This window comes from Ovis canadensis, chromosome X (genome assembly GCF_042477335.2).
Source record: "Ovis canadensis isolate MfBH-ARS-UI-01 breed Bighorn chromosome X, ARS-UI_OviCan_v2, whole genome shotgun sequence".
Taxonomy (NCBI): domain Eukaryota; kingdom Metazoa; phylum Chordata; class Mammalia; order Artiodactyla; family Bovidae; genus Ovis; species Ovis canadensis.
The window spans coordinates 37,624,447-37,651,899 of record NC_091727.1 but is presented as its reverse complement, the minus strand read 5'-3'; the positions used below and the strand labels follow the sequence as shown (position 1 = coordinate 37,651,899).

Here is a 27,453-nt window from a genome sequence, read left to right as displayed (position 1 = left end):
CCCTGACATTAAGCGGTTGATTGCCTGAGGCATCCACTTCAAAGACAGCTCTCTTGAATAAACACAGTGCCAGCTACAGGACTACATAGTCAGGGTGCCTACCCCTGAAGTTTCCTTTGTTTTAGAGATCTCTGACCAACTTAGATAAGTGGTCATCTGACTGCTACTTTTTCCCTTCCTGAGTTTTAATTCCCACCCTTGTTTTAAATTCATCAACAAAGAGTGAACCTGTGAAACCCTGGGCACTCCATCCTAGACTCCAATAAAGGCATAATCCCATGTCCACTATCTCTCTACTGCAACCTCACTGAGTGGCCCCAGGTATACCATGTATTCTCCAGGATTCCTGTGCAATATTTTTTTTTCCTCTAAGTTCCCTGATGGTTATTGCCTAGCTGCATTGTTTAATCATAATAAAAACCACAAGGCAGAAAGAGGAAAACAAGTATCATATGTTAATGCATATATTGGAGAAGGAATAGCACCCCACTCCAGTACTCTTGCCTGGAAAATCCCATGGGTGGAGGAGGCTGGTAGGCTGCAGTCCATGGGGTCACTAAGAGTCAGGCACAACTGAGTGACTTCACTTTCACTTTTCACTTTCATGCATTGGCGAAGGAAATGGCAACCCAGTCCAGTGTTCTTGCCTGGAGAATCCCAGGGGCGGGGAAGCCTGGTGGGCTGCCGTCTCTGGGGTCACACAGAGTCGGACATGACTGATGCAACTTAGCAGCAGCAGCAGTAATGCATATATATGGAATCTACAAAAATGGTGTTGATGAACCTATTTGTAGGGCAGCAATGGAGACACAGATGCAGAGAATAGACTTGTGGACACAGGGCAGGAAGGAGAGGCGGGATGAGTTCAGAGAGTAGCACTGGAACATAGATACTGCCATATGTAACACAGACAGCCAGTGCTATTTCACCAAATGACACAGGGAGCTCAACCCAGTGCTCTGTGATGACCCAGAGGGGTGGGATGGGGTGGGAGGTGGAAGGGAGGCTTAAGAGGGAGAGGACAGATGTATACCTACGGCTGATTCATGTTGATGGATGGCAGAAACCAACGCAACACTGTAAAGCAACTATCCTCCAATTGAAAAAACAAAAACCTACAAGGGCGAGTCCAATCACAGCACTGGTTCTGAAAGGGGAAATGTCTACAGGGGCTCACCTCAGGCTCAGGTGAGTGCCCCCAGACATTTCTAGCCCAGAGCATCACTGTTGATATGCTGAGACCAGCACACAGTTGGCCTAGTTGGCAGGAAAGCATGACTGCCTCTGTAGTTAACCAAGGGGGACACTCTTCAGCTGCACCTGCCTTACTAGCTGACCAACCCACATGAGTAACACCCTTTGGGAACAGGACACTGCTGGCTGGAGGTCTGCCATGCTGCTATGTGCTTTTGCATATTGCCTCTGTCCTGTGTTGTCTGCAGTATCCAGGCCAAGATGTCACTGCTGCCATAATAATTCAAAGATCTCCCCAGAGCAGCATGATCAAGGCCATATGGTCTAATGAGATAATTAGACCACTAATTTAAAAGGCCTTAATTGACTATTAATGTACATGAGGGCCTTCCAAGTCTCCTGCTGTACAAAACTGGCATGCTCCAATGCCTCTGTCATTTCCACCACCGTAGTGACACGAATGACTCTCCCTGAATCTCCAACCCTCAATAGGTCCCATTCGACCCTAAGTCCAGAGAATTCTTTTTACATGGTGTTCCCCTAACTACAGGGAAGCACTGCTACTACAACATTCTGGGAAGGGGGTTCCTAAAACCATCCACCAGGCACTGGAGCACTGACATGCCTACTGGATATCACTGTCCAGATGTCCCAATACATCAGACTCATGGCCCTCCATCACCATTGCCCTAGAAAGGTCTCCCTCAAACAAATTTCCCTCAACAGAAAGGCTTCTCCACTCCCTTCCCAATAATCCCCTGATCTAGTTGTGCCCTGTATGGGAATACAAGGCAAAACCTCAACCGGGAGTTATGAAAACATGGGGATCCTGGCTGCTTAACTGCTGGACAGCCACTCTCTAAACTCCAGACCCTGAAACTAATGTTCTCCCAACTATAGCCCCCTTCTGCCGTCCCTCCTCTGGTCCCAGCTCTCTAGCCCCAATCCAGTCCCTGCTTCCCCGCTGCCCCCTTCCCTAACCTCCAGGACTGGTTACCACTTAAGTGCCCACCCTGTGAAATCAGCAGCTCTCCTGGGCTTATCCCACCTCCCAGGGACAAATATCCCTCCAGCACTCTGGTGGTTCATTAGAACAATGAAAATACACAGTCCTTTTTGGCCCTACTAGATGGTGATGCTAGTGGCAAAGAATCCTGCCAATGAAGAAGACATAAGAGACACAGGTTTGATCCCTGGGTTGGGAAGATCTCCTGGAGGAGGGCATGGCAATCCACTCCAGTATTCTTGACTGGAGAATCCCATGGACAGAGGAGCCTGGTGGGTCCTCTGGGTCCATAGGGTCGCACAGAGTCAGACATGACTGAAGTGACTTAGCACAGCATCGCACAGATCCAATTCACTATCATGCTAGACAATCCCTCTGAAACCCCAAAAGGGAAGCCCTTCTACCTGACCTAGGAGACAGATGGGCTCCATCTTAGACATTTACAACTGGCCTCCGGTTTGCATTTCATGGGGCACAAAGAAATGGGCCTCAGGCTGGATACTTAACAACTGTTAGCATTTCCTGAGACAGGCGATATAGGTGGGCTCCAGTTAAGCCATTTGCAATCAGCCTCCTGTCTGCCCTCTGAAATAGAAGTAACAACAGAAACAGGGTAAACAGCCAGTGACTGTCTCTTATAAACACCTTAGGGTAACAGTCATGGCAAGGACAAAGAGGGGCAAAACCCTGTTTGAGTAAAGGATTAAGGGATCTCCACTCCTGTTATCTTTTGGGACAGCAGAGACACTACATATGCACAGGACTCCTTGTGGGTCAAAGATCAGGGGATGCCAGGCCATAATGAGTTCTGTTCCTCCCAGAAGCCTTAACTTCAAGATCCATCTTGGCTGAGGGGTACATGCACACCCAGGGGAGCGGGGGAGGGTCCTAGGCTACTTCCAAAGAACACCCAGGACCGATCTCCTTTAGAATGGACTGGTTGGATCTCCTTACAGTCCAAGGAGTTCTTTTTCCTTGGAAAAAGAAACCAGATAATTGGCTAAAGGTTGGAGAAGACTCTTGAGAGTCCCTTGGACTGCAAGGAGATCCAACCAGTCCATTCTAAAGGAGATCGGTCCTGGGTGTTCTTTGGAAGGAATGATGCTAAAGCTGAAACTCCAGTACTTTGGCCACCTCATGCGAAGAGTTGACTCACTGGAAAAGACTCTGATGCTGGGAGGGATTGGGGGCAGGAGAAGGGGACAACCGAGGATGAGATGGCTGGATGGCATCACGGACTTGATGGATCTGAGTTTGAGTGAACTCTGGAAGTTGGTGACGGACAGGGAGGCCTGGCGTGCTGGAACTCATGGGGTCACAGAGTCGGACACGACTGAGCGACTGAACTGAACTGAACTGAAACAAAACAAAGACCCAGAAGAACTGGCCTATATAAATGACTTAACTGCCTCTTTACTGCCCTCCTCTTCACTTGGCAGAATGCCCACACTGAAAAATGGAGTATTCCTGCAATTATAAGTAAACAAAGATGTCACAGTCATTAGTGATTTTGGCCTTCCAAATGTGGACAGTCAGAAAGGAAAACAATATCTGCAATCCTGCAGCCATATGGCTGCAGCCACTCCCTATGGTGAGCACAGAGGAACGAACTCAGGATGTAGAAAAAACATATGTTACTAGCCTCAGACAGCTGAAATGCATATGAAAGGAATGATTTCAGTGAGCTCACACTTTTGCATCTTTTCATACACAGAAAAGTACTGAATTCCTTATATATATATATTCCTGATATCTGATTTCTTTAATTCACAAAAATACTTCTGATGTTCAGACTACCTGCCCTTTGTTGCAAACTTCTATAAAACCTGACTTCCCCCCACCCTCACCCCCAGCCTCCTCAGAGCAATCTCATGATTATGTGAGATGCTATCTCCCAGGCCTGCAGTCCTAAAAATTCACACCAAATAAAACACAACTTTCAACTTTAAGGTTGTGATTATTTTTTTAGGTCAACAATACCCTTTCTCTCTGGATATGCATCTCTATCTTGCTTCTAACTTAACTAAACAAACCTATCTCTCTGTGTTCTCCCACTTGTTTTTGTGCTATGTCTCTAATAATAAACTTTATACCTGCATTTATAGTTTCTGCCTCCATGATAAATGCATTTTTCACTAGGGGCAAAGATCTAGGGAAAAACAGCTTCTAGCTTCTAGCCCTTGCTGGTCTGGTGGCTAGGATTCCTGGTTCTCATCCAGGTTACCTAGGTTTAATAAACTGCGGAAACTTGTTAAAGAGATGGGAATACCAGACCGCCTAATCTGCCTCTTGAGAAACCTATATGCAGGTCAGGAAGGAACAGTTAGCACTGGACATGGAACAACAGACTGGTTCCAAATAGGAAAAGGAGTACATCAAGGCTGTATATTGTCACCCTGCTTATTTAACTTATATGCAGAGTACATCATGAGAAACGCTGGGCTGGATGAAGCACAAGCTGGAATCAAGATTGCCAGGAGAAATATCAATAACCTCAGACGTGCAGATGACACCACCCTTATGGCAGAAAGTGAAGAGGAACTCAAAAGCCTCTTGATAAAAGTGAAAGAGGAGAGTGAAAAAGTTGGCTTAAAGCTCAACATTCAGAAAATCAAGATCATGGCATCTGGTCCCATCACTTCATGGGAAATAAGATGAGGAAACAGTGGAAATGGTGGCAGACTTTATTTGGGGGGCTCCAAAATCACTGCAGATGGTGATTGCAGCCATGAAATTAAAGACACTTACTCCTTGGAAGAAAAGTTATGACCAACCTAGATAGCATATTTAAAAGCAGAGACATTACTTTGCTGACTAAGGTCCGTCTAGTCAAGGCTATGGTTTTTCCAGTGGTCATGTATGGATGTGAGAGTTGGACTGTGAGGAAAGCTGAGTGCTGAAGAATTGATGCTTTTGAACTGTGGTGTTGGACAACACTCTTGAGAGTTCCTTGGACTGCAAGGAGATCCAACCAGTCCATTCTAAAGGAGATCAGTCCTAGGTGTTCATTGGAAGGACTGATGCTAAAGCTGAAACTCCAATACTTTGGCCACCTCATGCGAAGAGCTGACTCATTGGAAAAGACCCTGATGCTGGGTGAGATTGGGGGCAGGAGGAGAAGGGGCCGACAGAGGATGAGATGGCTGGATGGCATCACTGACTCGATGGACATGAGTTTGAGTAAACTCCGGGAGTTGGTGATGGACATGGAGGCCTGGCATGCTGCGATTCATGGGATCGTAAAGAGTCAGACACGACTAAGCAACTGAAATGAACTGAACTGAACTCCTGGGCAGGGAATTAAGATCTTGCTTCATGCTGCCACTCAGTGCTGCCTCGCTGAGATCATACCTACAGGGCATTGCCAGGAAAACAATCAAAGCTGCACAAACCCATTTGGTTGTCACTATTAGGATCCTTCACCTCAAATAGATTCCTCTGGTGGTGGCCCCAATGGCACCATGCCACATGGAATAAGCCCACGTTCTTGACCTTCCTGATGGAACTCTCCACTGGATACGAGGGACACTTCCTCTCCTGGTCAATATACTAAACATCTTGCATTATGAACTTAAACAGGGTGCCCTGTCATTAAAGATATGCTTAAGACCCGAGTCATGAAGTCACTATCTCCCTTGTTAATAGCCCCATTTGGCAGGTTCTTCAGCCAGCAACCAAAGGAAGGCATGTCACCATAGACGATCAAAACCTTAGTGCTCAGGCTCCCTAATAAGGCTTCAATTCCTATTATAGAACTGACTGAGGATGTATAGTTGGCTGAACAAGTGTCCTTTGTGCTCACTGACCTACTAACATGTTCCACTTGATCTCATCTTTGATGAGTCCCAGGCTCTCTTTGCTTTTGCTTTTTAAGGGGCTGATTATACATTTATGCAGTTCTCAGTGGAATATTTAAATAGCCCTGCAATCACATGTAGCCTCTGCCACCAAGATTTAAATACATTATAGTTGGAAAGGTGTCATTTTGGGCATTATATTGATGGTATTATGCTCAGGGGTCCCTCTGAAAGCAGTACAAGTAGACCTGCACATGCTCACACACCACCTAGATCTCAAGATCCAAGGCTTAGCCTTGTCTGTCACATTTCTGGTCATCAACTAGTCCTACAGGGCAGAGGTCCGCAAGCTTGGGATCTAATGCCTGGTGATCTGAGGTGGAGCTGATGCAGTAATAATAGAAATAAAGAGCACAATAAATGTAATGCCACAGAATCATCTCAAAACTAACCCTGCACCCCTGGTCTATGGAAAAATTTTCTTCCCTAAAACTGGTCCTTGGTGCCAAAAAGGTTGGGGACATCTGCTCTAAGGGCTGAGAAATTTCCCCAACAGTCAACCATCAAATGCATTGTTTAGTTGCTCAGTTATTTCCGACTCTTTGTGATCCCATGGACTGTAGGGCTGTAGCCTGCCAGGCTCCTCTGTTCATGGGATTTTCCAGGCAAGAATACTGGATTGGGTTGCCATTTCCTTCCCCAGGGGATCTTGTCAACCCAGAGATCAAACCCAGGTCTCCTGCATTGCAGGCAGATACTTGACCACTGAGTCACCTGGGAAGCCCCAAACACCAATTACTCACCATGAAACCATCCAGTACACTCAGACAAGCACAACAGGCCTTTTCCTGTTCTGGAGGCAACACATCCCTCACATCTCACTGTTTCTTTACCCTGTTATACATGCAATCACATACAAGTTGGCGGCTTTCCACTGGGGCTAAGGCCAACAAATATGCTTTGGAAGGTTCCCTGGATGCATTCCAGCAAGTCTTCCCTTTATTCCCCACTGGCTCCCTATGCCCTATCAAGTCATTGGTCACATGAGACTATGCCTCCTGGAGTCTCTGGACCAAACAGGAAGAAGTCTACCTGGTTTCCTTTGGGGTTCTGGACTAAGCACCTACCCCCAGCAGCAGGCCTGTATATCCATTTGAGCACCAGCTTTTGGCATCCTCTTGGGCTCTTTGAGGAAGTGAGCTCATAAGCAGCCTCCATCTGTTACTACTCCAAACATAAGTTCCTGCAATGCCCGGGGTTAGAGATGCCTCTCAAGAGAAAAGCTTAGCACGCACACATGATGCCTCCTTGATAACATGGAAATGGTACCTTCAGGGCTAAACTTGATGTCAAAGGCCTTTCCAAAGGACAAGAGGATGTGGCTTCCTCCATGCTCAGCCCCTGGCTGGAAAGTAGCACCCTTTCTGCCACTTCCTCCTCCTGTGGCCACTTGGGGAACCCCTAGGACCCACAGCAACAGATTTTATATCTTGGGATCCAAAATTACTGCGGAACCACAAGGGGAAGGGGTTAAATCACAATGAAAAAACTGGAAGTGTTATTCAGCCGTGTCTGACTCTTTGTGACCCCATGGACTATAGCCTGCCAGGCTCCTCGGTCCATGGGATTCTCCAGGCCAGAATAATGGAGTGGGGAGCCATTCCCTTCTCCAAGGGATCTTCTCCATTCAGGGATCAAACCTGGGTCTCCTGTACTACAGGCAAATTCTTTACTGTGAAAGCCACCAATACTGGTTCCCACAGGGGAAATGTCTGTGGGGGTCAGGTGAGTGCCCCAGGGATTTGCAGCCAATAACATCACTACTGAGTGGGTTGAACCCACTCAGAACAATACAAGACATCTGTTGTTTACCTTCCTCCTGGAGCACGTCTTCCTCACTCCTCCTTGGGTCAACCTGGTCACGTAATAAGCAGTCAGTGGTTACAGGACCACAGCCAGACCAGAAGTTTCCAAAAAAGAGTTACAGGCTCTAGCCACATGTCAGAAGACTCATTTGAACTCCATCTACATTCAAAAATACAACTGAGGTATTGGATTTTATGTGCTTAACTATAAAATAAATGACAGGAAAGGATGAAGGACCAGTGATGATCCCCATAGTTTTTTAAGTTTCTACAGGACATCTGTCTGAGTCCATTGCTGGCCATTAAATGCAGCACATGGGTAGCTTCTGATATAGCAGCCCCTCTCCAGATTAAAAAATAGGGTGTGAAAAATTATGGTCCAAGGACTTTCCTAGAGGCACACTGGTTAACACTTTACCCTCCCAATCCAGGGAGTGTGAGTTAAACCCCTGGGTTGGGAACTAAGTTCCCCCATGCCACCTGGTGCAGCCTAAAGAAAAAATAGGATTATGGCCAGCATTAGAGAATTGTTGGTTTAGTTATGCCAAAGGAGTACACATAACCACTAATCAATGATTTGGGATTTTTGTGCATCAAACTGCTGAGAGATGGAGAAGGGTGGTGGTCTTCATAAGACCACACAAACTACACTCCTGCTGGAAAAAAATCATACACAAATATCAATGGTTATTTGGAGAATTGACCAAGGGAGAGCAGTTTGGGAGAGAGGTGCTAAATAACTCTCCAGAAAACTTACTTTAGTCCTAGGTGGAAAGGAAACCCAAGCCTCTTTTTTACCCCCAGGGTGAAATGTTGATTATCCCCATTGATAGAGGATGACAGATCACAAACTCTTGAGAAAATTTCACCAACAGATTAGAACAACAGAATATAAATCAAGAACAGCTCAGCTGGGGGAGGGGTGGCAGCACATGATGGGAGGGATACACCACTTAACCCCCTCATCCCACTCCAGTGTTCTCGCCTAGAGAATCCCAGGGACGGGGGAGCCTGGTGTGCTGCCATCTATGGGGTTGCACCAAGTCGGACACAACTGAAGCAACTTAGCAGCAGCCAAAGAATCAGGAGTATGATTCAGTTCTATCATCATCCAATACCTCAGTTGTATTTTTGAATGTAGATGGAGTTCAAATGAGTCTTCTGTCATATGTGGCTAGAGCCTGTGATTCTTTTGGAGACTTCTGGTCCGGCTGTGGTCCTGTGACCACTGACTGCTTATTACATGACCAGGTTGACCCACGGAGGAGCTGAAGACTTTTTAACTTCTGGATCTGTGTTTGCACCAAGAGGAAATGCTGTAGGCTTACAGTAACTTACAAGCTGTAGTCATCCAGAACTTCCTTCCTGGCTAACTAGTCAGAGTAGACTAACTGCTACAGCAAATATTCTGAGTCTTATTAGCTTAACACAGTACATTTTTACTTTCTGTTCTTACCAAGACCCAGCGTACACTGGTGGGGCAAGGGATGGGGCTAGAGTCTCCTTATGTCATTCAAAGGCTCAGGAAGGGAAATTATATGAGAGAAGCTCTGATGTAACTGTGGACTCACTCCACAGAAGAGAAAGAAACAAAACACAAAGACATAATCAATCTAGGAGAGATACAGGAAAGTCTTCCAATTTCAGAAAATACCAAGCATTTGGCATTTGGGATGATCCTTATCTTACCTGCAAGCTCCAAACAATGTATCCCAAAGAGAGACCACTCCCTAACTGACACACTACACACACCCATTCAGAGGAGACTAATAGCGGAATGGATATCATAACTGTAGCTCAGATCCATGGTAAATTTCAAAGCTAATCAAATAAGTCCTTTACACCCAAATATGGATGGACAAATGCTTACCAGATATTTGACAGAAGTGGAAGAGATCATGATGCATAAACAGAACAATTTCTGGAGGAAAAAACAAATATACTACAGGAAACAGAAGAGAACATCACAAAAAATCCATATTCATATTGTCAGAACTGTAAAGATGATAGTAGGTTTATAAAATGGGAACAGGGTGCTATAAAAGGGAGCAATTAGAGAATAAGAGAAAGTCCTTGGGAAAAAAGTATTATGGCAAAATTAAAAACTTTGTGGATGCGAAGTACTTACCTCAAAGCGGCTCGGCCTCACCCTGGCTTTGATAGACAGTGGCCTCACCCTCCCCACAGCCTGGCTTTGATAGACAGTGGCCTCACCCTCCCCACAACCTGGCTTTGATAGACAGTGGTCTCACCCTGCCCACTGTTCCTGCCAATGGATCACGCCCACCCACGTGACCTCTCCCTTAACCAATCTCAAGCCGAGGCACTGACCCCGCCCAACAGACGCCATTACCTGTCCATCCCAGAGACTGCGCCCAGCCACCAGCCATATCTGGCCCGGAGCCCGCCTCCGGCCACCCACATCGTCCACCCTGGAAAGCTTCCGAGGAGGCGGCTGGCGCCCGCGCCTCCACCCCCACCCCCGCCGATTCCTGCCCCGCAGACGCCTCGTCCCAGTCGGCATTCCCTGGGTTGGGGAGTGGCCCGCCATGCTGCCCACGTCGCCCTCACAGGAGCGTCGGAACTACCGCCCCGAGTGTGAGGCCGCGCTCAACAGCCACGCCGCCCTGGAGTTCCGCGCCTCCTTCCAGTGCCTGGCTGTGGCTTTCTACCTCGACCATGATGACGTGGGCTTGAAGCATTTCTCCAGCTTCTTCCTGCTCCACTCCCACGAGCACAGCAAAACAGCCGAGAGCCTGATGTTCCTGCAGATCCAGCGTGGGGGCCGAATCTGCTTCCTCGACATCAGAAAGCCTGAGACTCAACAGTGGGAGAGCGGACTCCAGGCTATGCAAGACACCCTGCACCTGGAGAAGAGCGTCAACCAGAGCCTGCTCGACCTGCACCAGCTGGCCACCGACAGCAGTGACACCAACCTGTACCAGTTCCCAGTACCTGGAGAAGCAAGTCAAGTTCATCAAGGAGCTGGGGGACCATGTCAGCAACCTGAGGTCACCAGAAGGTGCCCTGGCAGAGTACTTCTTTGACAAGCTCACCCTGGGTGATGACAACAAGAAGGACTGAGCCTGGACTGGACTTTCCCCTGAGTCCTAGGTGACTGCCCAAGGTCACCAGAAAAAGTTTACTTAAGTTTTCCTTCTTTCAGTATTGCCAGTTCTTCCAATAAATTGCTTCCTAAAGAAATAAAGGTCCCTTGTTGATTCATGCATACAAACCCTTAAATCTTTCAAGTTTTAAAACAGGTATCCAGGAGTCTCTTGAGCTGCCAATGCCCTGTCCACAGGCAGCTCAATATCTGCACAGAGGGAGGGAAGAAGGGGAACCATGGGACCCTGAACAATACAAAATGTACCTTCTCCTAATAAACAATGTGGTACATGGGGTGGGCATGGGTGAGGTGAGGCTCTGGTGATTACGGGTGACTCTGAATAGATGAGCTATAAAAATATGGCCTGAAAATCATGATTGGTGTTGATCTCCAGAAACAGTGAAGGGAATGGGATTGGGAAGGGAATGAAATCAAGGGGTCTTCATTTTGTTTGAAGCAGACTTCTGGGTAGCAAGATGGTGGCCCTGGATGCTGGCATAGCAGAGTCCCTCTCTGACAAGCTCATCCTGGGCTACAGTGATGATCTAAGGGTAGCAGGGCTGGCTTTCCTAGAGACACACTTCCTGTGGTTACCACTGTTGTGCATGGATGCTACCCTTATAAAACATCCCCGTGTGATTTTTACTTGAACTGTACCACCCTGCGATAAAGTAACATGGCACCACTCAAAATTTACCTCAGTTCTACTGAGGGTGAATCTATATAGCCCTTCTAGGGTGAAAAATAAAAGCTCATGATTGAAGGTCAATTTGTGATACTGAATATAAAGTAAAATGAATCCCCCTGAATATGAAGTCACTGGTACTGGCTGTATTGAGGAATGTAGTGTGGGAAGGGTTGAAGCTGGGAGACCAGTTAGTAGGTATGACAGCTGGTCCAGATGAAAGACAATGGTGGTTGAACTGGAGTGGAGGATGAAGAAATGAAGAGATGTAGACACATTGCATATGCATTGGGATACATCAGCAAGGTTTCTTCATGAACCAGAGAGGAAGAGTGAGATATGAACAAAATAATATAATTTAGCCTGGGTTGATGGTGGTGCCATTTTATCAACTTGGGGTCTTTTGCCAGGGGCACAGCTGGGATGGAAGGTTGGAGAAGGCATGTCATGTAAAATCTGAGATGCATATTAGACATCCAAGTGGAACTGTCATGCAGGTAGCCAGAAAAATGAATCTGGAGTTCAGAGTGGATGTGGATGTCAGCTTTAGAAACAGACCTATGGGAAATACCATGATCCCTATATAGATTGTGTTGTCATGGGAGTGGAAAACCTCCCTGGAGAGTGGACTAGGAGTACGGCAGAGCCCAAGCCCAGGGTAACTAACATGTAGAAGCAGGGCTGAGGTGATGAAATGCCCAGGGTGTGCTAACCTCACCTTGACCATTAGCTAACTGTAGACTGTGCCCATACCCCGTGGCTCCAAATCAGCCTGCTCGTGACCTCAGTGTGGCCTCCTGGGATATGCTTTCAGAATGGAGAGAAGACTGAACTTTTTATCTTTTTGTGACTATGCAGAAATAAATTTTCCAGTTAAAAAAAATATTTCTTAAGAAAGTGATAGGGACTTCCCTGGTGGTCCAGTGGTTAAGAAGCTGCCTTCCAACACAGGGGATATGGGTTTGATGTCTGGTCCAGGAATTATGACCCACATGCCTCAGGAAAACTAAGTCCATGTGCAGCAACACAGACCCAGCACAGCCAAAAACCAAAATCTTTATTTGTTTCCTTTTCCCCTTTAAAAATTCAGCCTCTCAGTCAACTCTATTTGATCAGGTGGTCTCTATACATGTAAACCCTAATATTGCCTTTGCCTAACAAAAACACTCAAAATATGTTTCTTCTGTGCCTGTTGCTGCTACGTCGCTTCAGTCATGTCCGACTCTGTGCAACCCGACAGATGGAAGCCCAACAAGCTCCCCCATACCTGGGATTCTCCAGGCAAGAACACTTGGAATGGGTTGCCATTTCCTTCTCCAGTGCATGAAAGTGAGAAGTGAAAGGGAAGTCGCTTAGTCGTGTCCAACTCTTAGTGACGCAATGGACTACAGCCTACCAGGCTCCTCCGTCCATGGGATTTTCCAGGAAAGAGTACTAGAGTGGGGTGCCATAGGTCTGGTTAATAAGGCAAAAGTTAAAATTGTACAGATCTTGCCTGTCTTATGGTCCTTGATAAGACATGGTCCTCAGATTGACACATGGTCAATCTGAGTCTCCCTAAAGTTTGCAAACTGCTTTGAATATTTACAAATATTCAAATATTTACAAATATTCTTCCCTGTAGCTCAGACTGTAAAGAATGTGCCTGCAATGCAGGAGACCCTGGTTCAGTCCCTGGGTCAGGGAGATCCCTGGGAGAAGGAAATGTCCACCCACTCCAGTGTTCTTGCCTGGAGAATTCCATGAACTGAGCAGCCTAGCAGGCTCCAGTCCATGGGGTCGCAAATGGTCGGACTCGACTGAGTGACTGGCACTTTCATTTTCCTCTAACAATGTCTCAGATCTTACATATGTCAATTAACTGTTCTCCTCTAGATAGAAGCAAGCACCAGCTGAGTAGCTGTTCATCTTTATAACTAGAAATTGAATTTTTGGTTGTGCTGGGGCTTCCTTACTGCACAGGCTTTTCTCTAGTTGCGGTATGTGGGTTCCTTATTGTGGTGGCTTTGCCTCTTGCACACCATGGGCTCGAGGTGCTTGGACTTCAGTAGTTGTGGCACATGGGCTCAGCAGTTGTGGTTCCCTGGCTCTAGAGCACAGGTTCAGTAGCTGTGATGTGCAGGCTGCGGTGCTCTGCGAAATGTGAGATCTTCCTGGATCAGGGATCAAACCCAGGTCTCCTGCTTTGGCAGAAGGATTCTTTACCACTGAGCCACCAGGGAAGCCTAAAGATCCTTCTTGCTTTCCAGTTTTGGAGAAACAGTTAGGTGTCATGGATTCTTCCACATAGATGGCCTGGGTTCAAATGCCATTCTAGCCACTTACTAAATGGAGGGCATTGGGGAATGTTAATTACCTTCTCTGTGCCTCTGTTTTCTCATATGTAAAATAGAGATCAAAAAACTATGGCTTAAAAGAGTAGATGGTTTATTATATTGTAAATGTTTAATTTAAATTTAAACATTTAAAATTAGTATCTTTTCAATTGCCCTCAGGCAGGGTAGTATCAAATGAAGCAAGTTCCCAAAGGGCTAGATGACCAAGGTCAACCCAGGGCATTCGTACATGTACACTCTCCATTTCCTACCTCAAATCTTATATAATTGGTGGGGGGTGGGGAAGCATACGTAGGGCACAGCTTTCTCTATCTGCCTGAATGCCCTATTCCCTTACTGGGGGAAGATCTAACAAAGTTAAATGCCCAGGTGACTTTCTCACCAGAAAAAGTAGATGCTAAACTCCTCCTAGGTCAAGCCTGCATCCTCCAAGCTGTGCTATGACAATGGAGAGACAAACTTCAACCAGAAGTCCCTGAAGAAATTCTACAAAAGGTAAGAGCAGATACTTGAGTTGTGGGGAGGCCAGGAATAGCCAAGACCGCTGACGCAGTAGTAGGAAAACACCAGCCCAGTGCCAAGTGTCAGAACTGAAAAAGCAATAACCTTTAAAGAGCCATGTGAAGTATAAAGCCTCTGAAAACCACCGTTATTAAATGCCAAGTAATCCAACTTCAGTAGTGTAGCATTAGTGGTTTAGTCATGTCAGACTCTTTATGACCTCATGGACTGTAGCCCACCAGGCTCCTCTGTCCATGGGATTCTCCATGCAAGGATACTGGAGTGGGTAGCCATTTCCTTTTCCAGAAGATCTTCCTTACCCAGGGATCCAACCTGGGTCTCCTGCACTAGAGGCAGATTCTCTACCATCTGTGGTACCAGGGAAGTCCCTTATCAAACTTATCAATATCAATAAAATACTCCAATACTGCCAGTATAAAAGCCAGGGGCCAGAGATTATTGTTTGCATGGGATCTGAGACCCATTGACTAAATTGTACACGATATATGTCCCACAGTGCCAAATCCTTATACTTTTACTTACAATCTTATTTGGAGACTTTTGCTGGTTTATAATTCTGGACCTAAAAGATCCCTTTTAATGCATACCACTCAGTCCTGAGGCCTAGGACTTTGCCTTTGAATGAGATGATCCAGAGACTAATATGAAACAATCCTATTGTTGGATGGTGCTCCCACAAGGATCGAAGAATGCCTCCACCATCTTCTCAGCAAGCCTTAGCCAAGGACTTAAGGGACCGCCAATTAAATGAAGGAGTTGTACTGCAATATACGAATAATATACCTAATGGCCAGTAAAATGAAGGAAGCTTCAGGCCAAAATACAATCCTTACTTTCAACTTTCTGGCAGACTGGGGATATAAAGTGTCCATGGGAAAAGTGAAAACTTCTCAACCAACTGTAAAATATTTATGACAAAGAAACATATTCCAAATGGAAGGGAGGCATTAGAGTGACTGCATCATCCACCAGAAAGCAATCATGAGGATTCTCAGGAATAGCTGGGCTTTGTTGTATTTGGATCCCTAACTTTGGGATCATGGTAAACCCCTATATGACGCTCTTAAAGGAAATGACAATGAGCCACTAAGATAGACTGCAGAATGCCATGAGGCCTTTCTGTACAATTCACTCAACTCCATTCTAGCAGACCTGACCTGACAATCTAGATATGGAAATGCTTACAAATGGGAGCAGCTTCATGGCCAGGGGACTCTTTGCTATGCAACAGTAACTCATCAGGAAGTCCTAGAAGCAGAAATCCTCCTCCGGGTATGTCTTCCCAGAAGGCAGAGCTAATAACCTGCATGAGAGCCCTGCACCTTGGAGCTAAGAAAAAGGTAACTCCTTCTCCTCATTCTAAGTACACCTTCTCTGTGGTACAGGTATGTGGGGCTATATGAAACGAGAGCTCTATGAACATCAAGAAGGAAAGAAATACACAGAGGAGATCCAGGACTTATTAGACTCTGTTAGAATGTTGGAAGAACCAGCCATAGCTCACTGCCCAGGCCACCAAAAGATGGATAGTAATATAACTAATGGAAATAATTTGATCCATCATGCATGCATGCTAAGTCACTCAGTCGTATCCAACTGTCTGCAACCCCATGGACTGTAGCCTGCCAGGCTCAGAGTCCATGGGATTTCCCAGGCAAGAACACTGGAGTGGGTTGCCATTTCGTCCTCCAGGGATCCTCCCGACCCAGGGATCAAACCCACCTCTCTTGTGTCTCCTGAGCTGGCAGGTGGGTTCTTTATCACTAGCATCACCTGGGAAATAATTTGGCCTGTCAGGCCACAGAAAATCAGCCAGAACCAAAACCCCAGGTCCTAAAACCCTAGCACTCATCCCACGTGTGGACTTCTTGCTGTTTAAGCCTCAGTATTCAGTAATGGACCTAGAGAGCAGATGAATGGGGATGTTATGCTCAATAGCACTCATTAGTAGAGCAATACAAATTGAGACTTACCATGAGGGCTTCCCTAGTGACCCAGTAGTTAAGAATATGCCTGGCAATGCAGGGGACACTGGTTCAGTCCCTGGTTTGCGAAGATCTCACATGCTGCAGAGCAATGAGGCCCGCGAGCCACAACTACTGAAACCCACGTGCCTAGAGCCCATGCTCTGCAACAGAGAAGCCACCAAAATGAGAAACCCACGCACCACAGCTGGAGAGTAGCTCCCATGCAGCACAACTAGAGAAAGCCCTCACACAGCAAGAAAGACCCAGCACAGCCAAATAAACAAATAAACAGACATTTCTCCAAAGAAGACATACAGATAGGCAAAAAGCTCATGAAAACATGCTCAATGTTGGGAATAATTAGAGAAATACAAATCAAAACTACAATGATGTATCACCTCACACTGGTCAGAATGGTCATCATCAAAAAATTCTATAAACAATAAATGGTGGAGAGGGTGTGGAGAAAAGAGAACCCTCTTGCATTGTTGGTGGGAATGTAAATTGGTGCAGCCACAATGGAGAACAGTATGGAGGTTCCTTAAAAACTAAAAATAGAACAACCATATGACTTAGAAACCCCACTACTGGGCATATACCCTGAGAAAACTATAATTCAAAGACATATGTACCCCAATGTTCATAGCAGGCCTACTCACAATATTCAGGACATGGAAGTAGCCGAAATGTCCAGTGACACAAATATAGATAAACAAGATCTACATATATACAATGGAATATTACTCACCCACAAAAAGAAATAAAATTAGGACATTTGTAGTGATGTGGATACACCTAGAGTCTGTCATACCGAGTGAAGTGAAGTCTGAAAGAGAAAAACAAACATGGTCTATTAGTGCATATATATGGAATCTAGGACAACAGTACTGCTGAATCCATTTACAGGGCAGAAATAGAAATGCAGACATCAAGAATGGACATGTGGACATGAGGGGGAAGAGGGAGGGGGCCAACTGAGAAAGTAGCACAGACATATATACACTATCATGTGTAAAACAGACAGCTAGTGGGAAGCTGCTGTAAAGCACAGGGAGCTCAGCTTGGTGCTCTGGGATGGTGTAGAGGAGTGGGATGTGGGTGTGGGAGGGAGGCTGAAGAGGGAGGGGATATATGTATACATATAGCGGATTCACTTTGTTCTACAGCAGAAACAAACACAACATTGTAAAGCAACATACTCTGTCCTCCCAAGAGAAAAGGAAACCATGGCTTCCAGCAGCACAAGTAGTTCATATGGGCTGATTCGAGACTGGCCAATCAGCTGACTCTTCAAACCCCTTAAATTTCTCCTTCAACCTTAGGGTGAAGAACCAGATTTGAGAACCTTGCTTCCTGTCTCCTTGCCAGCTGACCTCACAATAAAACTCTTCCTTTTCTCAAAAGCCAATGCTATAGTATGGGGTTCTATGCACATCAGGCAGTGAGCCTGTCTTGGTAATAGACACACGGTTAACCAGACACATCAAGTGACATAGACACACACACATTTACGTATTTGTTTCATCACAAAGTGCTTTGTTTTATACCATGGGTTGTCAAACTATGGTCTGCAAGCCAAATCCAGCCCACCATCTATTGTGTTACTTTTTAAATTTGTTACAGACGATATTTTTTGAGAGTCCTTTCAACTGCAAGGAGATCAGACCAGTCTGATTCTAAAGCAAATCAACCCTGGATATTCATTTTAAGGCCTATTTCTGAAACTCCTATATTCTGGCCACTTGATGCAAAGAACTGACTCACTGGAAAACACCCTGATGCTGGGAAAGATGGAAGGCAAAAGGAGAAGGGGACAACAGAGGATGAGATGGTTGGATGGCATCACTGACTCAATGGTCATGAATTTGAGCAAACTCTGGGAGACAGTAGAGTCTACATACTACAATCCATGGGGTTGCAAAACGTTGGACATGACTTACTGACTAAACAACAACATTTTTAAGAGCAGTTTTAGGGTGATAGCAAAATTAAGAGAAAGGAACCGAGATATTCCCAGACCACATATTCTCTGGCCCCACATATGCATAATGTATACCACCATCAACATCCGGCAGCAGAGTGGTAAATTTGATACAACTGGTGAACCTACATTGATACATCATAATCACCCAAAGGCCATAGTTTATATTAGGATTCCTTATTTGCGGTGTTCATTCTATGGGTTTGGACAAATAATATAGGGACATGTACCCCTGACTATAGTCATGTACAGAGTTTTCAGTGCCCTAAAATATATCCCCTTCACCTATTATTTCCTCCTCCCCTCTCAGCCACTAATCTTTTTACTGTCTCCATATTTCTTACATTGAGATATAACTGACATATACCAATGATTTCAGGTATATAACATAATAATTAGATATTTGTATATGTTGTGGAATGATCCCAAGTAGTTGACATCCATTACCATTCAATAGTTACAAATTTTTTACTTGTGATAAGAACATTTCAGACTTACTATACTAGGAACTTCCAAATATACAATAGTGTTATTAACGACAGGCACCATGCCATACATTATAACTCATGACTTAAAACCGGAAGATTTTGTTTTCTGCTTCCTTAACCCATTTTGCTCACCTTGAACCCTCACCTTTGCTCTGGCAATTACCAATCTGTCCTCTACGAGTTTTGGCTTTTGGGTGTTATTATTGATTTAGATCCCACATATAAAGGAGATACATATACAGATACATATTTGGTATCTGTCTTTCTTAGTCTGACTTATTTCATTTAGCCTAATGCCTTCCATTTGAGGTATTTCTAATCCTGAAAGATGATGCTGTGAAAGTGCTGCACTCAATATGACAGCAAACTTGGAAAACCCAGCAGTGGCCACAGGACTGGAAAAGGTCCATTTTCATTCCAATTCCAAAGAAAGGCAATGCCAAAGAATGCTCAAGCTACTGCACAATTGCACTCATCTCACACGCTAGTAAAGTAATGCTCAAAATTCTCCAAGCCAGGCTTCAGCAATATGTGAACCGTGAACTTCCAGATGTTCAAGCTGGTTTTAGAAAAGGCAGAGGAACCAGAGATCAAGTTGCCAACATCCGCTGGATCATCGAAAACGCAAGAGAGTTCCAGAAAAAACATCTATTTCTGCTTTATTGACTATGCCAAAGCCTTTGACTATGTGGATCACAATAAACTGTGGAAAGTTCTTTTCAAGAGATGGGAATACCAGACCACCTGACCTGCCTCTTGAGAAACCGATATGTAGGTCAGGAAGCAAGAGTTAGAACTGGACATGAAACAACAGACTGGTTCCAAATAGGAAAAGGAGTACGCCAAGGCTGTATATTGTCACCCTGCTTATTGAACTTCTATGCAGAGTACATCATGAGAAACGCTGGGCTGGAAGAAGCACAAGCTGGAATCAAGATTGCTGGGAGAAATACCAATAACCTCAGATATGCAGATGACACCACCCTTATGGCAGAAAGTGAAGAGGAACTAAAAAGCCACTTGATGAAAGTGAAAGAGGAGAGTGAAAAAACTGGCTTAAAGCTCAACATTCAGAAAACTAAGATCATGGCCATCTGGTGCCATCACTGTATGGCAAATAGACGGGGAAACAGTGGAAATGGTGGCAGACTTTATTTTTCTGGGCTCCAAAATCACTGCAGATGGTGATTGCAGCCATGAAATTAAAAGACACTTACTCCTTGGAAGGAAAGTTATGACCAACCTAGATAGCATATTAAAAAGCAGAGACATTACTTTGCCAATAAACATCCGTCTAGTCAAGGCTATGCTTTTTCCAGCAGTCATGTATGGATGTGAGAGTTGGACTGTGAAGAAAGCTGAGCGCCGAAGAATTGATGCTTTTGGACTGTGGTGTTGGAGAAGACTCTTGAGAGTCCCTTGGACTGCAAGAAGATCCAACCAGTCCATCCTAAAGGAGATCAATCCTGGGTGTTCATTGGAAGGACTGATGCTGAAGCTGAAACTCCAATACTTTGGCCACCTCATGCGAAGAGCTGACTCACTGGAAAAGACCCTGATGCTTGGAGAGATTGGGGCCAGGAGAAGGGGACAACAGAGGATAAGATGGCTGGATGACATCACCAACTTGATGGACATGAGTTTGGGTAAACTCCGAGAGTTCATGATCGACAGGGAAGCCTGACATGCTGCGATTCATGGAGTCACAAAGAATCGGACACAATTGAGTAACTGAACTAAACTGATGATAAGTGATGCCGAATACTTTTTATGTACCTCTTAGCCATCTGTATGTCTTCTTTGCAGAAATATTGATTCAGATCTTCTGTCAGTTTTAGTAATCTTTTTTTTTTTTGCTATTTTGGAGATTAACCCCATATAACAGGAGTCTCCAGCCTCCAGTCAGATCAGCAGCAGCATTAGATTAGAAATAAAGTTCACAAAGTATGTAATGTGCTTGAATCATCCTGAAACCATCCCTCCACACCCAGTCCATGAAAAAATTGTCTTCCACAAAATTGATCCCTGGTGCCAAAAAGACTGGCGACTGCTGCCTTATCACATTTATCATTTGCAAATATTTTCTCCCATTCAATAGGTTGCCTTTTTATTCTGTTGATAGTTTTACTTTGTCGTGCAGGAGTCTTTTAGTTTTATGTAGTCCCACCTGTTTAGTTTTGCTTTTCTTGCCTTCACTTTGGTGTCAAATACAAAACCTCACCTCCAAGACTAATGTCAACGAGTTTACTAATGCCTCTGCTTTCTCCTACAACTGTTATGGTTGCAGTCTTACGTTCAAGTCTTTAATCCATTTTGGTTGGTTTTGGTGTATGGTGTAAAATAATGGTTCAGTTTCATTGTTTTCTATGTGGACGTCCTGTTTCCCCAATACCATTTACTGCAGAGATTGTCTTTTCTCCATTGTATATTCCTGGCTCCTTTGCCACAAATTAATTAAATTGAGTTTATTTCTGGGATCCATTTTGCTCCACTGATCTGTGTGTCTGTTTTTATGCCAATACCATACTGTTCTCGTTAATGTTTCCATACTTTTGTCTTTTATAGATTGTGATACAGTTGGAATCATACAGTATATATAGCCTTCTTAGATTGGCTTCTTTCATTTATGTCTTCTCGATATCTTTCCATACCTTGATACGTCATTTCTCTTTAGTGCTGATTAGTATTCCACTGTCTGATTGTATCAAAATTTATTTTATCTCTACAGGTATGGAAGCACATCTTGGGCATTGTGAATAAAGCTGCTACAAACATCTGCATGCAGGTTTTTGTGTTAATGTCCCTGATGACATACGATATGGAGCGTCATTTCATATGCTTGTTTGCCATTTATATATCTTCTTTGATGAGCTGTTAACGTTTCTGTCCCATTTTAAAACTACACTGTTTGTTTTCTTATTGTCAGGTTTTCAGAGTTATTTGTCTATTTTGGGTAACAGTCCTTGATCATGTGTCTTCTGCAAATATTTTTACCCAGTCTGGGCCTTGTCTTCTCATTCTTTTAATATTGTCTTTCACAGGGCAGAAGTTTTTAATTTTAATCAAATAGTTTATCAATTACATACCCAAAGTCATCTGAGCTTTCTCCACTGTTCTTTTCTAGAAGCTTTATAACTTGACATTTTACATTTAGGTCTATGATCCATTTTAAATTAAATTTTATAAATGATGTACAGTGTGTGTCATTTCTTTGCATGTTGATGTCCAGTTGTTTCAGCACCATTTCTTGAAAATACTATCTTTGTTCCATTGTATTACCTTTTCTTCTTTGTTAAAGATCACTTGATCATATTTATATGGTTGTATTTCTGGACTCCCTGGTGGTGGTTTAGTATATCCATTTGGGGGTCCTAACACTGCTTGGAGATAAAGTGTCTGTGTTCAGTCGTGTCTGGCTCTTTGTAACCCCATGGAATGCTCCTATGTTCATGGAATTCTTTAGGCAAGAATACTGGAATGGGCTGCCATTCCTGTCTCCAAGGTATCTTCCCAACCCAGGGATCCAACCAATGTCTCCTGCATGGCAGGCAGATTCTTTACCTATTCCCTAGTTTATTCATTGAAATATTTGGCTATTCTTTCACCAATATCATGCTGTCTCAACTACCATTGCTTTATAGTAAGTCTTGAGGTCGAGTAATGTCAGTTTTCCAATTTTATTGTTCTCCTTTAATAGTGTATTCGCTCTTCTGTTTTGTTTTTTCTTTTCGCCTCTGCTTACCATAATAATTTTAGTGATATCCACAAAATAACTTGCTGTGATTTTTGCCATCTGCTTTTGTAATAAAATTTTACTGGAACTGACCCATGACCATTTATTTACATATAGCCTGTTACTGGGTTTATTCCACAAAGTCAGTAAGTAGGCGAGACAGTGTCCACTGAGACAGCTACCAATCCCTTCCTACTTGATTAAGCTCCATTCAAGTGTCCTGAGTACAAATTATAACACTTTTCCAAAATGAAAGAAGTTTTACTTTATATCAATTGATATATTGATATATTTATTGATAAATTGTATCAATTTACTTTATATCAATTATGCCACCTTGCACAAATAGTATTTATGGTTATTTTAAGCAAGATGCAACCAACCTTTGACTTCTTCTTTCCCAAGTTATTCACCTTTCATAATTAGTAAAATTAATTGACAGTGGTATTACACAGCATAGATAATGCATTTTAGCAATGTGTCCTCTTCCTTCCCCTGTGACAATTTCAATAGACTACTTTTTGCATGGAACTTCCCAATTTGCATGTGTTCTACCTATTTATTTTCGCCAGAAGTTTGAGTTTCTTAATCTTATTGTATAGATGAAGAAATTAAAGATGTTAAGTGACTTGTGTGATGGTCCATCCATTTTCCCTAGAACATTCAAGTTGATGAGGTGGCTCTTAAGTTTTTGAACAACTTCTAGATAGCCAACCACCTCTCGGTGAATGCCCCAACTTGCAGATATTTCCGTTTATGTTCTCAACACAAGGCAGTTTTTGTAGTTTGGATTGTGGTTTTTGTCCCTCATCTCTGATTATCTTTCCTGTCATGCTTGTTCAAAGAAAGGAAGAAGCCATATGAATGCTGTGTTTAAATGTTGCTGGGTCCTCCTCAGCAATACAAACTCACCGGGAACATAAGCCACTTCCAAATGTTACTAGGCAAGTTCTGAACTGATTAATTAGATAGAACATGCTTGGCTCTACTATTTCCAATTATGCACAGGGTCCTTCAGCCTTGAGTCTGGACACATCTAAGAAGGTGATTAGTTGGATACCACAGGAAGTACACACACTGTTGCCCACAACTGCTTCCTAGTCCCCACACAGAGCAGTAGCAAGAGAGGGGGTAAATGCTTTTAGATCAGAGCAGGGTGTGTGGAAGCTTCTGTCACAAGTTGGGACAGTACCCACAGGTGAGTAGAAAAACCCGGGAAGAACAAGGAGATTCCAAATCCAGCAGTTCACCAAAAATATGAGTTGATTCTCTCCAATTTCACTAATGACTGGCCAGAGTAGAAGTTGTCCCACCACTTATCTCCCTGGCTTTCTAAATTCACACAGATGAATGTTTAAAAAGGAATCTAAAAACCAATCATTAATTAAAAATCGTCAACTGTTTGAAGAAAAACTTGAAAAAAATAAACTATAAAGAAGAAATATCAAACTGAATAAATGAAAGAAAGAGCTCCTATACTCAAAAGATTACACAAGCCAAAAGTCAGAAACATTCTACCAAATAACTGGCTTACGATTCTGAAAAGTGTGAAGGCATGCAAGAGAAGGAGAGACTCAAGAATTACACCAGACTGAAGGAAGCTAACAGTCATGATAACTAACTGTAGCATGAGATTCTAGATTGGGTCCTTTTACTGCATAAGGCATTTGGGGGATAATTGGAAAAAAAATAATTTGAATGGCATCTGAGTATTTGATGGTAGTAATGCATCAAAGTTCATTCCTCAATTTTGCCTGTTGTATTGTAGCTACAGGAGAATTTCCATGTTTTCAGAAATTAGACACTGAAGTATTTCGGCTGATGAAACATCAGGTCAACAACTTATTCTCATATGGTTCAGAAGCTACAAGTTCATTGCACTATGCTTGTAACTTTTCTGAAACTTTGAAAATATTTCAAAATAAAAATACATAACAAAAACCTTACTTAAACTCAAAGATAAAGCATTAGTAGAGTAAGACCAAAACTTCAGAATAAATACACTTAATATCCTCAGGCAGTAATATATATATATATATATATATATATATATATATAATCCATAAAAATAAACTAGAGATCATGAAAATGAAAACACAATAAATAGAAGAATAGAATAGGCACTGCTGAATAGCAAATTAGAGAGATGGTTAATTGTCAAAGCAATCCTGCCACAATACAATAGGACCAAGGGAGGGCAGAAATCGCAACCAGCTAGTAAAGGAACAAAGAGGAAATTCTCAAAGAAGTAATAGGTAGAAAATATATGAGAAAATAAAATAATAGATAATAAGACATATAACAGATAGGGAAATTCCAAGAATGACCAACACAGGAGTTTGAGCTTTGACTTTTAGAAAACAGACACTGAGACTCAGCTTAAATGCTGTTAAGATGCTGATTTTGATAGAATGTGTGAACTCACAGCAATAAGGGGGAGAAAAATGAAACATCAGGCAGGGAAAGATGTGAAGAAATGTAATCCTACGTGTTTATCACGCAGGCCACTGCTTCCTAATGAGCCACAAAGACTCAGCAGATCATTCACTGAACAGGCTTGTCTAGAGATTTAGAATCTGAAATCATTCCTCAGGTCACTTGGCAGTGTGGAAGAGGGTAGCATTGGTATTTATCTTACAGGCTCTCTTCAACCCCCCATTTCTCATTGATCAAAGCCCACCCTGAAGAGGCTTCTTCCACACGTAAATGACACGTTATCCAGCCTCTCATCCGCCCCTCAGGAGACTAGCTTCTACACACTGTAGTCTGACTATTTCACTTGAATCAGAAAGTATAGGTGAGAAGGACCTGGAGAGAGACAAGGAGTGGAGCTTTTCTGGGTTATTTTCCTGGACCTGATTGTTGAAATTGTCTTATAGTCCCTTCTCAACAGCCATTACGTCACCAGGCGAAAGGAGGCGGGTCAAGACCATAGACCCCGCCTGCCCACGGATCCCGCCCACCCACGTGACCTCTTCCTTAACCAATCTCAAGCCCAGGCACTGACCTGGCCCAACGGACGCCATTATCCATCCATCCTAGAGCCCGCACCCAGCCACCTGTCGTCTGGCCCAGAGCCCGCCTCTGGTCGCCCACATCATCCACCATGGGAAGGCTCCGAGGAGGCCGCTGGCGCTCGCGCCCCCGCCGATGCCGGCCCCGCAAACCTGCCGACCGAGCCCCCATTCCCTGGGCCCTGGAGTCGCCCGCCATGATGCCCACACCACCCTCACAGGTTCGTCAGAACTACCGCCTTGAGTGTGAGGCCGCGCTCAACAGCCACACTGCCCTGGAGTTCCATGCCTCCTTCCAGTGCCTGGCCGTGGCCTTCTACCTCAACCGTGATGATGTGGGCTTGAAGCACTTCTACCGCTTCTTCCTGCTCCGCTCTCACGAGCACAGCAAGACAGCCGAGAGCCTGATGTTCCTGCAGAACCGGCGTGGGGGCCGCGTCTCCTTCCTCGACATCAGAATGCCCGAGACCCAGCAGTGGGAGAGCGCACTCCAGGCCATGCAAGATACCCTGCACCTGGAGAAGAGCGTCAACCAGAGCCTGCTCGACCTGCACAAGCTGGCCACCGACAGCAGCGACGCCCACCTGTGCCACTTCCTGGGGACCGGCTACCTGGACCAGCAGGTCAAGTTCATCAAGGAGCTGGGAGACCATGTCAGCAACCTGAGCAACGTGGGGTCCCCGGAAGGCAGCCTGGCAGAGTACGTCTTTGACAAGCTCACCTTGGGCGACGGCGACAAGGAGGACTGATCCTAGACTGGACTTTCCCCTGAGTCCCGGGTGACTGCCCAAGGTCACCCTGCCTGCCATGAAGTCTGCAGTATTGCCCTTGCAGAAAAACTTCACTGAAGTGTTTTTCTTGCAGTGTTGGCAGTTCTTCACATAAAGTTACTGGTTCTTCAAATAAAGTTAATAGTTGATGCATAAATAAACATCTCTAATTTTTATGTGCAAATCTCTCACTTTTGAACTTTAAAACAGGTATACAAGAGTCTCTCTAGCTACCCAGGCCCCGTCCACGTGCAGCTTAGGATCTCCACCGAGGGAGAGGGAAGGTGTTCCATGGGGCCATGGAAAACACAAAATCATTCCTCCCCTAGTAAAACAATGTTGGGTTGGGGTTGGTCTGGGGCCCTGGTGAGTGCGGATGCCTGGGCAGAGTTAAAGTATAAAAACATGGCCTGAAAATCATGATTGGGGTTGAACTGGGGAAAGAGTGAAGGGGATGGGGTTGGGCAAGGGTTGAAGTGAAGGGAGTTTTCACTTTATGTGAAATGTTACTGCTTAATTCTGGGTAGCAAGATGGGGGGTCCAGAAGTCAGCTTGGCCAAATCCCTCTTTGACAAGTTCAAAGTGAAGAGCAGCCCTGGTGAATGGAGGCTAGAATTATCTGGCTTCAGAAGGGATAAACTGCCTATTTTCTGCTCTGTTGCCATCTCATTTCCATGAGCTATGTAATCACTATTACATACATGATTTCATTTAGGCAATATTCCTGTAGGATGAATGGCATTATCCCTGTTTTATTGTTTTTAATTGATAGGTTTATATGTGGTGTTTGTATGTTTTTTCAGGTGTTCAGACCCTGAGTCCATGTTCTCTGTTGTTTCCAGCCCCAAATGACTTATTTCATACTTGATGCTCACTAAACACATAGGTCTCTTAATCCTCACCTGGCACACTTTAAAGTCAAAATTAGGCTTCCTGAAAGAATTATCTGTACCTTTTTTCCTTCCCTGGAAGAGTGAATTTCTTTG

At 44.3% G+C, this 27,453-nt stretch overlaps 2 pseudogenes; both read left to right on the top strand.

Moving 5' to 3' along the window:
• Positions 1–10,411: 10,411 nt before the first annotated feature.
• LOC138930689 (ferritin heavy chain-like) lies at positions 10,412–10,946 on the top strand (annotated as a pseudogene).
• A 14,734-nt stretch (positions 10,947–25,680) lies between these two features.
• On the top strand, positions 25,681–26,523 carry LOC138930190 (ferritin heavy chain pseudogene; annotated as a pseudogene).
• The last annotated feature ends 930 nt before the right edge of the window (positions 26,524–27,453 follow it).